The sequence below is a fragment of the Gossypium hirsutum genome, chromosome A13, assembly GCF_007990345.1.
Source record: "Gossypium hirsutum isolate 1008001.06 chromosome A13, Gossypium_hirsutum_v2.1, whole genome shotgun sequence".
In the NCBI taxonomy this organism is placed as follows: domain Eukaryota; kingdom Viridiplantae; phylum Streptophyta; class Magnoliopsida; order Malvales; family Malvaceae; genus Gossypium; species Gossypium hirsutum.
In genome coordinates this window covers 91,928,271-91,941,848 of record NC_053436.1, presented here as the reverse complement: position 1 = coordinate 91,941,848, position 13,578 = coordinate 91,928,271, and the positions used below count along the sequence as shown (strand labels likewise).

At 33.8% G+C, this 13,578-nt stretch overlaps 1 long non-coding RNA gene across 1 annotated transcript; it reads right to left on the bottom strand.

The window, feature by feature from the left end:
* Window positions 1–498: 498 nt before the first annotated feature.
* On the bottom strand, window positions 499–10,692 carry LOC121212469 (uncharacterized). The gene is made up of 2 exons (XR_005907693.1): window positions 10,294–10,692; window positions 499–9,857 (listed from the first exon to the last, which is right to left on the bottom strand). It is a non-coding gene; the product is annotated as an uncharacterized lncRNA (long non-coding RNA).
* Between the last annotated feature and the right edge of the window lie 2,886 nt (window positions 10,693–13,578).

Sequence of the window (13,578 nt, the reverse complement as noted above, 5' to 3'; positions counted from 1 at the left end):
ACTAGGACGACCCATGTTCTCATAAACATTGAACTTAACTATTTAACTGTCAATTTTCATGGTAAGTTGTTTTACTCTGAACATCAATTTTTTGTTTATACGATGCTTAAAAATGGTCTCCTGAGTAGAACATCAGAAAAATTTGTCGAGTTGTCATCCTCCATGTCAATAATGTAAAAATTTGTAGAAAAGATTAGTTCATTCACTTTGACGAAGACATTTTCCAACACCCCTTCTAGATACACAACTAACATTTACGCTAATCGGATTAGCACCCTTGTTTCTTTCCAAGGACCAATGTTTAGTAATTTAAAAATAGATAAAGGCATAATGTTAACACATGCACCTAAATCAAACATAGCCTCATTAATGCCAACATTACCTATTTTGCAAGATATAACATATATACATTGATCCTTACACTTAGGTAAAATTTTCCTTTGTAAAACTGCAGAGACATTTTCTCCAACACCTACTATTTTGTTACTCATGAGCTTCTTCTTTCTAATGCATAATTCTTTTAAGAATTTCACATAGCATGGAACTTTATTTATTGCATCGAGCAGGGCTATGATAATTTGAACTCTCTAAAATGTCTCTATTATTTCTTTTTTCTTTTCACTCCTTTTTACATTGGGCCAACATTCCAAGAAATATGGGTGGTACTGCAAATGGTTTCTGTAGAGCTAGCTTCGTAGTAATTGTTGGATCATGTTTATGTTATTTCTGTCTAGTTTTGTGGTCACAATTTGTGCCAGGTGTTGGCCCCAAAATTGTTTTACTTTTTAAGGTTATAACACTTAAATTTTGTTGTGGATTTGGCTTTGTTTAAGACAACTTTTCCTGGGGCTCCAAACGACTAATCGTAAGCGCAAGCTTACTTGATTTATTTTTTATAGGTGTGCTTCAATCTTTTGTTGGAACTTTTCGATACTAGCAGCTAATGTCTCTACTATAGTCTCAAGAGATATCTTTGGGGGTTAAATTTGTTAAGTCGAAAAAGCCTTAGTTGATACGATTGGTTGTACTGAGGATTCGATCCATAACTCAAATTTAGGTAATCTCTCCACCCCGCATTGCAAGTATTTGAAAATGGATTATAACACATTTCGGGTGGCCCTAAGAAGTTTTCAAGGGCATCTACACGTGCTGTTGTATCCTTTTATAAAATCAGACACGAGTCTATTGGATGATCATGTATGGCACAAATATCGCAAAATCGAGCTGGGTTCATTTTTCTTTCAAGTAAATTTTTAACTACATTAGTGAACTTGTTAATTTTATCTTCTAAGGGTAAAGTACTTAGCTTATAAACCAATCTTTAGGTTTTGTAGTTGGTCGAAATTATTGGGAATTTGCATTAATGGTTGAAATTAATTTCATTGCTCCTTAAGGAGTCATGTTAACAAGTGCTCCTCCACTGGTAGCATCAATGATCTTCATTTCCATAAGGAGTAATTCCTCATAGAAATATTGAAGAAGTGATTGTTCAATTAGGCAATGTTGTAGGAAACTTGCACACAATTTCTTGTATCGCTCTTAGTAGTCATAGAGTGATTCGGTTGTCTATTGTCATATTCCGATAATATCTCTCCTTAATTCAGCTACCTGAGCTATTGGAAAGAACCTGTCAAGAAACAACTAATAAATGTTAAATAATCTATTAACTAATTCTGAAGGTAAATAAAACAACCGTTCTCTAGTAGAGTCGACTAGCGAGAAAGGAAAAAAACCTAAAGTTTAATTTGATCTTCGATTACTCTTTAAGGTTTCATGCTTAAGCAAATCATGTGGAACTCCTTAAGACGAGTGAGGGTTCTCGTTTTGCAAATCACAGAAAGCGAAAAATAAATAAATAAGCCAAATTTTAATTCAAATGTTGTTCCTCCTGTCGGATAAGTTATGCACAGCAGTTGTTGCTCATTCGATGCCGCAACGAGCTATCGAATAGTTTGGTTCATTAATTCTTCTGGTTCATTGTCAATTTTTTTTATGTAAGACAGTGTTTCGTATTTAAATTCTTTTAATTGTTTTTCGCACCTAATAACTTCTTTTCACAATGATCGAGCTAATTTCTTAATTTTTCATTTAAACTCTACAGTCCCCAATTCTAATATGGTCATAAGTAAAAAAAATAAAAAATTAAAATTATTTCTAAGCCCTGTAAACGATGCCAAAATTTGATAGGCGTCGAAACCATCAAATATAAATTTCCTAAGCTCCAACTAAATCAAATAGTAGTATAGAGAAGTAAGGTCAATCACACAGGGACTAAGACTCCTAATTTTCGTGTTATGTGACCAGATTCTTCAGCCTAGGCAATTGTCGTGCCCAAGACTTGTATGTGCAAAGTTAAAAAAAAATAAAAATAGATTTTAGTAGATAGAGGAAAATAAAAATGAATAGAACGTAATAATAGCAGAATGATAATTGCAAAATAAAATTAAGTAATTTAAATTAAATTTATAAATCAAATATGTGAATACTTAACCTTAGCCTCGATACACTACGAACTAGAATTGATTCTCTAAAGTGGATTTTACTTTCAAACGATAAACCAGTTATAACAATCAAAGATATCTCAACCACCAACTCTTTCTTATGTAGTTGGTTCCGATACGACCTGCAAACCAACCCTTACCTGTTATCTAACCACGTAACACGCCTTCGCCACTTATGATCTCGATAATTTTATGATCTAGAAGAGCCCAACTCAAATTAACAGCCTGAACCGCGTGGGTCGTTTAAATTCGATAACTATCTCAAATTAAATAGCTTTTTCTAATTAGACATGTCAATTTGTTCGCGAAAACTCGAACACGGTAGATGACCTACTCTCTTTCCCAATTATACGCCAAAAAAACTTCCTCCCAACGTACACTTTGAACTGAAATTGGATTGATTTTGAAGAAAGAATATAACTATCCTATATTCTAAAAAAATAATGAATACCATGTTGTAAAATTTAAATGTAGATTCATTTGTCACAATTCTTGATCGAAATGATGACTAGACTAAAACTAAATGAAGATTAATTAAGTATGATATTAATCATGCTTTGTAAGATTATAAAAATGAATTGTAATGTAATGTTGATAGGTGAGAAAGGGAGGGGACTTAAAGAGGAATTGTACAAAAATAAGAAAAAGAAAGGAATTGACAAAATGCTTTGACAAGCTATTGACGTAAGAAAAGAAAAATTTTGTTTTGAATTTAGGTCTCAAGTTTGTGTGTTTCCAAACTAAAATTACAAGGATTTTATACACCTCTCAAAAGCTAATTTTAGCATGACTTCCTCTTACATTTATGTTTAGCATCCAACAAAAAATCAAATATTTTTCTAATTATAATATTTAACATCAAAATCTAATTTTTGTTCATTAGTCTACAATTCTGCAACTTTTCAATTTGGCCTATTTCCTTGCTTTTTGTTTCAATTTAGCTCAATTTGCTTGATTTTTTTAATTTCAACATTCTAATTACGTCTTGATAAATTTTAAATAAGCAATTACCAGCTTAATAGCATTCTATTCAAGATTTGACAAAAAAATAAGTAAATTAAACGTACAAAATTAACTTGCTATCAATAACAGTCGTCATTATACTATAGTCATTGGTAGCCATAAGAACAATAGGTTGAAAATTGAGGCAAATGGGAAAACTGTGGTTGATGTTGAAGGTATTGGTCTATGTAGTTCTTTTGCATTTCAAGGCTATTAGATCAATACCTATGATGGGTTGATTAGCATTGGTAAACAAAGATACCTATTTTAGAATAGTGTTTGAGTGGCTAAATACAAATCCAAATTGCAATGTTCAATATGTTGGCTCTAGTAGTTGAGATAAACATGTTAGCTATAAGAATGTTAACATGTCCTTGACTCAAAATCATTTGTCGCTGTGGAAGCAAGTTAACGATGAATACAATGGCAACGGTGATGTGGAATTGGAAAATGAGCAAGCAAGCTATGACAAATGAAGGGCTTGAGAATTTTCTTGAGAGTTGGGAATTATCTAATATGCTATTCATTGTTGGTGAGGAAAAGCCTGTCCTACTCATAAAGTTTTATTGCAAGCATCAAGGAACTTTACTCTGAGCTCATCATATGAAGATGTCATTCAGCTACAACAAGTTAACATATCCAACTCTTCATTTTGCTTCTTCACTATGTGTATGCAGGCCAAACACAGGTAATTACTAATGTTTCCCCTAAAGCCTTTAGGCTTCAATATGCATGTCTATCTTTTTTTACACAAGAATATTATGGATAAATTTCAATTTCAACCCCTTCACTTTTTAGATTATAAGAATGTTTAAATTTCAATTTGGTCTCTATGTTTTGTTTAAATTTGAGATTTAATCTATATATTTTAATTTTGACATACACAAGTTCAACTACAATGTTATGCCTAGAGATTATATTATATGCCTAACTAGAGCAATCCAAATTCATTAACTTTATGAAGATCCAACTCCGTATCCTCGAGGATTACTTCCATTTCATACCTCATAACCTTTTGTACCAACAGATTAAACATGACAAGTACTTAACAGGTATGCTTCAAAACCTTTGTCTATTCTTTTCACTATAACAATATATCTATTATTTTATGTAGATGTAATTGGGATAATTTCATCCTATCACTAAAATCAGACTAAGTAGTAGAGCCAAATACGTAAAGAAACGCAACATCTTCATTCAAGAAGAAAGGTATCATGGAAACAAAATCAAAATTAACATTTCATTAAAACAATCGACAAACATTCTACTTATCATCCTACCTAATATATCAATGACTATCAACCTTGGACCTATTAGTATAGTAGCAGTTGAGTAATTAGTTGAAGCAGTTAGTCAATTAAAGAGCAGTAAATAAGTTAGTTTGTTAGCAGCCACTAATACAAACTCAAGTGTATGTTCTAAATAGATGCTTTCATATAAAACTTCTCTTTAATATTCTTTACTTGTTTAGTCTTGCTTAGTATAGTTAAACATGGTATCAAACATTTTTATTTTTGCAGATTGATCCTATGAAGTCCTGTTCATTGCGTTTACCAGCTTTACTGTGACTTTTCCTGCAATCCAAACAATGACTTCCAATTTTTTTGAATGCGTTTTTTACAGTAATTTCTTCTCAACCAAGAAGATTACTATAATTATTGATGATTCTAATTATTTGCTATGGCGAACACAAGTGCTTCTTGCCATTAAGACTCACAAGAAAACAGTTTCTTGATAGTCGTATAGTTCCTCCTCCTATGCTAGTTACTGATGATAATGGTATTTCTCATGAAAATCCAAAATTTGTTCGATATGAACAGTAAGACAATACACTTGCTTCTTGGCTTCTTTCTTCTGTTAGTCAAAGTGTTCTTCCTTATCTTATAGGTATGGATTTAAGTTTTCAAATTTAGAATACTCTTGCTAACATGTATAGCAACAAAACCACATCTAGGTTAATGTTTTATAGACGTGCGCTTCATTCTCAATGCAAAGGAGATTTATCAAAGAAGGAATTCTTGATGAAAATAAAGAATTGTTGTGATAATCTTGTCAGCTATGGTGAAATAATCGGTGAACAAGAACATGTCTCTTGTATTCTAAATGAGTTTTCTTCTAAATATGAGACAGTTGTAACAGTCATCACAACAAACCAAGTCTCGTATGGTGTTCAGGCAATAACAACCATGCTTCTCGATGCTGAAGCAAGATTACAAGCGACATTGGTTGATGTGTCCAGTTCAGCTAATATAGTTACAAATCGTCCAATTAACTCCACTGACAGTTCTCAACAACCTTCGTATCGTCTCCCCTCAACACTTGCATAAGGTCGTGGATGTGGCCACTCATTTAGCTCGCGTATTCAATGTCAACTATGTGGGAAGACCGATTATCTTATAGATCATTATAATCACCGATTTGATACAAACTATAAAAGTCAAACATATCGACCTCCTCCACAAGCCAACATGTGTATGTTTGGCAATGGGGTTCCCATTTCTCCTTGGTTGCCTCAGTCCAGCTCACCTATGTCTCTATTTTCTTTTGTATTGAACTCTCAAGGAAGTTGGGTTTTCCCTCCTCCAATATCTCCGAATTGGGCACCTTCCATTTTCACCTGTCACCACAACCTATAAATGTTCGTACGGCACCCTTCAACTCTCAATCTTATATAACAACTTTGAACATTGTAAGAGACAATGCCTAATATCCAAATTTTGGTGCTACTCATCATCTTACTTATTCTACTGCATCAATGAGTGAAAGCACTCCGTATAGTGGCTTAAGTATGGTCTATGTGGGTAATGGTGTTGCCTTACCCATTATTTGCACTAGTCAATCATCCTTACTCACTTGGTCTCACTCACTATACATATGATCTCTCTTATTTGTACCTAACATCACTAAAAACATGATGTATGTGTCCAATTTTAAAAAGGACAATCATGCTCTATTTAGAGTTCTTTCCCAACAGGTGTCAAGTTCGTGACTTAAAATAAGAGAAGTGCTGTTGCAAGGGTCGGTTCAAAATAGCCTTTACAAGTTGAATCTATGTACTACCTCAAAGCATTTGATAACTAATAAATCAACTCAATGTTTTACTGTTGATAGAACTATATCTTTGAATGTATAACACTATAGATTAGTCCATCCTTGTTTGGCTACACTAAAGAAAGCCTTGGGTCACTATAATGTATCATTCTCTGATAATAAAACTATTACTTGTGTGTCTTGTCATTTGGGAAAAGAACATAAACATCCATTCTTTACTATTGCCTTTACATATATTTCTCCACTTTAAATGGTGGCTACTAATGTTTGGGACCTGCTACAGTTCACTTGAACGATTTTGCTTACTATGTAGCCTTCACAGATGCTTATACACAATACACTTAGATTTATTTTTTAAAGAAAAAGTCAAATATGGAAATTGTGTTTTTTTAGTTCCTTTAACAAGCTGAGAGATGCATTGGTAATAAACTCAAGGCTATTCAAATTGATGGAGGAAGAGATTTTCAAGCATTAAGGTGGTTTCTAACTCAAAAAAGGATTATTCATAGAGTCACATGTCCCCATATGTCTAAACAGAATAAGATTGTAGCAACAAGCCTCTCCATGCTTGCCCATGCATCATTGCCCTTATACTATTGGCATGAAACATTCAATAGTGCAATGTTCTTGGTAAATCGATTAACTTTTTAGCCTATAGGTAATGTCTTTCCTTATGAAAGACTATTTCAAAGTAAACCCAACTACTTGTTTCTTAAAGTCTTTGGCTACTTATACTTTCCTATACAACACCAACAAATTACAATTCAGACCCCTTCCTTAATTTTTTTAGGATATTCCTCTCAACATAAAGGCTATAAGCGTAGAGATTCTTCAGGCCGAATTTATATATCAATACATGTCACTTTTCATGAAAATGAGTTTTTATTCTGAACTAGCTCAACCTATCCAAAATCATCCACTAGCAACTCACTATGTCCTACAACAAGCTTAAAGTTAGTAATTTTTCCACATCCTTCACAACCACATCCAACTTATCGATAGTCTCCAAATCCAGGTCAATAACAACCCCTATCAAGTGAGTCGCCTAGTTCAATGTCTACCTCACCATTACCTACTTCCAACCCTATTGAGACTATTCTTTCTTTTGAGTCAAGTCAACCTTGTCCAATTGACACTTTTACGCCCAGTCAATTCTCCTACAATATAGTCAATACTCACCTTATGGTAACTCGTAACAAAGTAGGTACATTCAAACCCAAAATATATCATTCCAAGGTAACTCAGTTGCCTGACACTGCACCTATTAATGTCTATGAGGCAATGATTCACCCTCATTGGCGAATACTGCCCAAATGAGCTGGGAACTCTCATCAAAAACAATACTTGGACCCTCTATGCTCTCCCCCCTTTTAGGAGATCAATTGGCTGCAAATGGCTTTTCAAAATAAAAAAGAAATTTGATAGGACAATAGACAAATACAAAGCAAGGCTCATTGCTAAAGGTTTTTCTCAACATGTTGGGTTAAACTTTTGTGATATATTTAGTCCAGTAGTTTGGGCTACAACTATTAGGGTTCTTCTTTCTATTATTGTTATGAATAGATAGACAATTAAACAAATGGATGTCAACAATGTTTTCCTTAATGGTACATTGACTGAAGAAATCTATATAAATCAACCACTAGGGTTTGAAACTACAAATATCACTGGCAATCAGGTTGTGTACAAGTTAAATCTTTATATAGCCTCAAATGGACACCTCAAGCATGGTTTTATACGTTGAGAGAGCATTTGGTTAGATAGCTTGGTTTTCAAACATTTAAAGCTGACTCTTCAATGCTTATTCGATCAAACGGTGAATCTTCATTATTTCTAATGACCTATGTGGATTATACTATCATTTCAGAAAGCTCCTCCAGAGAAATTGATAAAGTTGTTCATCAGCTACATAGCAAATTTTCTCTCAAAAACATGAGAAATCTTCACTTTTTCCTTGGTATTGAAGTTCATCATCTGCAACATGGGATATATCTCACTAAAAAAATTATATATTCTGAAGTTACTTTATAAGGCAGGTATGGATGAAGCATCACCCACATCAACACCGATGGTAGGAACGCCTAAATTAACTACAATAGATGGCAGTTCGTTTCCTAATAGTCATTTGTATCGCAACATCATTGGAACCTTGCAGTATGTCTGCAATACATGACCATACATAGCCTTTTGTGTTAACAAATTGAGTTAGTACATGAATGCTCCGCATGAAACTCATTGGCAAGCAGTGAAACGTGTGTTACGATACCTCAATGGAACTTTGGATCATGACCCTAATCCAATTGCATAGTGTTCCAAAAAGTAAGTTGTTTCTAGATCTTCATTAGAAGCAAAATATCACAGTCTTGCAAATCATGTTTCTGAATTATTGTGGGTGAAACAACCATTGACTAAAGTTGGTGTTCATCTACAACATACTCCAATAGTGTGGTGTGTCAACACCTCCACAATATCAATGACAACCAACCCGACTCATCATGCTAAGATTAAACACGTGGAGATTGATCATCATTGTGTACGAGAGAAAGTTCGTGATGGTGTTTTACAGGTCAATTTTGTTCCCTCAGCAAGTCAAATTGCAAATGTACTCACCAAACCTATCACTCCAAAGCAATTTTCTTTCTTCCAAGATGCCTTATGAGTTCTTCCTCTGAGCAACCGCCCATCAAACAACCAACACAAGATAAGAAACCGGGAGAATGATAGTATAGTAGCAATTAAGTAATTAGTTGAAGTAATTAGTCAGTTAAAGAGCAATAAAGAAGTTATTTTGTTAGCAGCTAGCTTAGCAGCCATTGATATCTTGTATAAATGCAAACTCAATTGTACGTTCAAAACAGATGGTTTTCACATAAAACTTCTCTTTAATATTCTTTACTTGTTTAGTATTGCTTAGTATGAGTAAACAGGACCAGTGACATCGCACATGCAATGAAAATACATGGGTACGTCTAATTAACCAAATCTACTCTTCAAAAAAGAAATTTAACCACTTCTTCCTTTTATGCGCTAACAAATTATTCAACAAACATAGGTAACATATACCTTGCTTCGAACTCAGCCACCAAAATTTACTTGGACCTCGATATTCCTCAAGTATTTGAGTTCAAAACAATGGTATATTTTTGAACAAATAATTTATAGATTACTTTACCTCATATACATGGTTATTTATTTGTTTACCTTGCCATGTTCAAATTAGTTTCGAAGATGATCCCGTTGAACTGGAAATTCTTCCACAAGAACATCACTAACAAGCGCCTTCTCAACAAAGGCCAAAACAACCTGCAACTATAGCTGAATTACTTAGCATTGAGCCTACCATTGCCCAGGTCTGCTTCCTAAAACTTAACTAATAGCTTCGATTTTATATTAACTTACCATTATATCTTTTTACATTAATTTTGTTACTACCATTTCTTATGACTACTAACATCATAAGTACTCCCCTTATTTTCCTGCCACGTTTCAGCAATGTATTTCCCTAAAAGCAATTATATCTAAAGCTCTCTACTAAAATTTTAACATAGAAAATAAAACAGGGCCTACTCTTAAGTCTTATCCTATTCAAATTCATTAAAACGACTCAAACAGGACCCTTCTATGCTTGAAAATAAATTTCCCCTGCATTAATGTCACATATTGTACACATTTAATATACATACTTAATTGACTCATGGCATTATTATATTGCTTTATATGCATACATAACATGATATACCTTTCATTGCAGGACAATATACTCACTTTAAACGCAACCTTCGTTACCCGGACTCGGCTGTTTGGGGTGCCGTACCCGTGTCGACACGATCCGACACAGATTCTGACACGGGATACGGGTCAGATCTGGCGAAAAACGGTGGACACGGCTGTGGTTGATAAACTTAGAAAAGAAGAAAAAGCTTTGATTTGCAGAGATGAGGGAAGAGATAGACATGGTAAAAGGAAGGTGATGATAGAGGAAAGAGAACAAAAAGAAAACGTTTGAAATAAATCAATAAAAAAAGTAGGGTACAATAAATGCCATACCCTATAACTGCTTTGACTTTAACGTCAGGCACAATTTTCGGGAAGTGGAGAGTCTGACAGACAAAAAAGAAAAGGGTAAGGCGAATAGTCTGATAGGGAAAAAAAAGTTATGGGTATATAGAGGTGTACATAACTCCAGTCCAGTTTGGGTTAAGTTAAATTAAAATTTTATGTTTATTTATTAGGTTCGAGTTTGCTCCGACTAAAAAAATAAGTTTAAGATTTTGTTTAAGTTTAGTTTAGATAAAAACATTAAAATTTGAGCTCGACTCCTTTATTAATATTTCTATATTATTCATTATATAAATTTTAAAATATATATAATATATCAAAATAAAATAAGAATATGTAATATAACTAAGGTATCACTCCTACTTTTCTAGCTACAACCCACTTTATCCATTCCTTTAATCTTACATCATTGTCATGCTTGACTTCCATATAACCAGCTTTATTTTTCAATGTGGCCACCATTGCAGTATCAACCTTTTGTCTAAGTAAGGTAAATACCAAGAAGAAGCATATACAACAGAACTTACAGTATGAAGGAAGAAACATGAAAGAGCAGCAGCATATCCGCCCCAACCACCAGAAAAAAGACAATTAAAAATAAGTCTGATTGTTATGCTTAACTTCAAATTCAGTTACACTTATACTCAAGCTAAGCTATCAAATATTAAAATAAGTTTGATTATATTCATTTCTGAGCTGAAAAGAATCAATGAGATCATCAGTTCAATGTCAAAGTAATACACTAATTGGCAAAACTCAAATCTATAAATTATGGGGTGCAAATTGCAATACAATAATAAGATAAAATAAAAACCTACTTTTGCTTTGCACTGAACTTACACGTTTATACACATACCAACTTAAAAAGCATGTGTTTTTCACAAAGAAAAATGTGGACTGTATCTTATTGAGCGTAAAGCAAATACTCGGTTAAAACATCACAAACAAAATCACCTGCCAAATTATACATCTCTAAGCGCATTGTTTGTCAAATTCATTCTCAACTTCGTAGTCTCGCAGAACAAGTCTCCGCATCAGCCATCACCTTAATCCAACCAATGAAGGATCTTACTTGAATAGTTCTGGATTAAGCCAGTCCCTCGGAGATAAAATGTGCATCAGATATTTATGTTATAACAGAAGAGAAAAGAATCCCATAAGATTCTTACTTCTTAATGTCGTCAAGATGGTCATCCAAGTCTACGATATCCTGCCATTTCTTAGATGAAATGTAACATTTGCTGCTGGCTCCTTGATTACCAATCGGCTGCCTCCATCAGGTCCAGCCAGTTTCCATTTCTTGGATGCATCCTTGTATAAAACTAATTGTTAGAATCGACCCAATTAAATAATAAGTAAAAATAATAGCAGAATAAATTGAGAAATTGAACACACAAATTTAACGTAGAAAAATCCCTCCAAAGAGAATAAAAAACCACAGGCAAAAATAATTTTACTATAATGACAAAATAATGAATAGTACAAAAGATGGAGATAAAAATTAAACCCCGAAAACTCGAAAATAAATAACCCTCAAAACGTAAACACAAAATTCTCTAAATGTGTTATGAGTTCTAATCTCTAATGGGTGTATTTTCTAATGTTGTAAAACATCCTATTTATAGGCTAGTAGGTCAAATAAATTATGCTAATAAATGCTAAATATATTATACTAATAAATACTAAATCTTCTAGAAAGAAAATATATTTTGTTTAATTTTACTTGTAAACAATCTCTTAGAATTTGGGTCATACAACTCTAACAATATCCACATTGACACGAATTCTTACAACGCCATCTTTGTCAAAGCCCGCCATGGGCTTATTCTGAACTATGCAGGGAATTAACTAAGTCGAATCTGTGCTTAGAAGCTAGAAGACTTCTAGCCTTCAACTTGTGCACTACCAAATCAAAACTAACCCGGGTCTGATTTTCACGAATATAGTGCCCTAACTTTTCAAAACCTACATCCAAAATAGAACCTCTCTTCAACGAAGCGATCATGCCTTTTTCCCTCCTATGACCAAGTTGCCTCTGCTCCAAACGAGTTGACTTCAACTCCGTAACGGACGAGAGACATCCGATTTCAATGGTCACTATAAAACCTTTCAGAATATAAAAACTGTCGATTCTTTTACCTTTTAATAAAACGAGAGCTCTACAATATGCTTTAATGTCGCTCGACTCGGTGTTGATTCTGCATTCTTTCAAGTCTAAAATACTCAAGGAGATAAGATTCTTTTGTAAATCAGGTACATACCTAACATCTGAGAGTGTCCTAATCGTCCCATTGTGTATCCTAATTTTAACAGTACCAATACCAATTACCTTACTAGATGAATCGTTTCCCATGCGCACAACTCCACCTACAACTAAACTGTATGTGGAGAACCATTCTCTATTGGGACACATGTGGAAAGAACATCCCTAATCTAGGATCCACTAAGACGTGAGCTTAGAGTTATCGCTCGTTGACACTAATAAGAAATCATCACTACTTTCATCGACCAAATTAGCACCAGCTACATCTTCTTCGTTACTTTCAGCAGCTCTTTTATTTCACAGTTTATAACAATCTGCTTTGACATGACCGAACTTTTTACAATAACGACACATTTTGTCACGTTTCTTTAACGTTACCAATATAGAAGCTTGTCTAATTGTCTTGCTATCCAAACCAAACTCATTGTTGAGTTTGTCTCTACTCAACAAATGACCCTTCACATCTTTGGACAAGAGTTTGTCTCTGTCATAAATCAAGGTCTCCTTGAAATACTTGTATGAAGGGGTTAAAGAGCACAATAATAGCATAGCCTGATCTTCATCGTCAATATGAACCTCAACGTTCTTTAAATCATTTAAAAGAGTAATGAATTGACTGATATGATCTCTAAGAAGCTCACATTCGTTCATGCGAAATGTAAATAGACGTTATTTCAACATTAAACGGTTAGCTAGAGACTT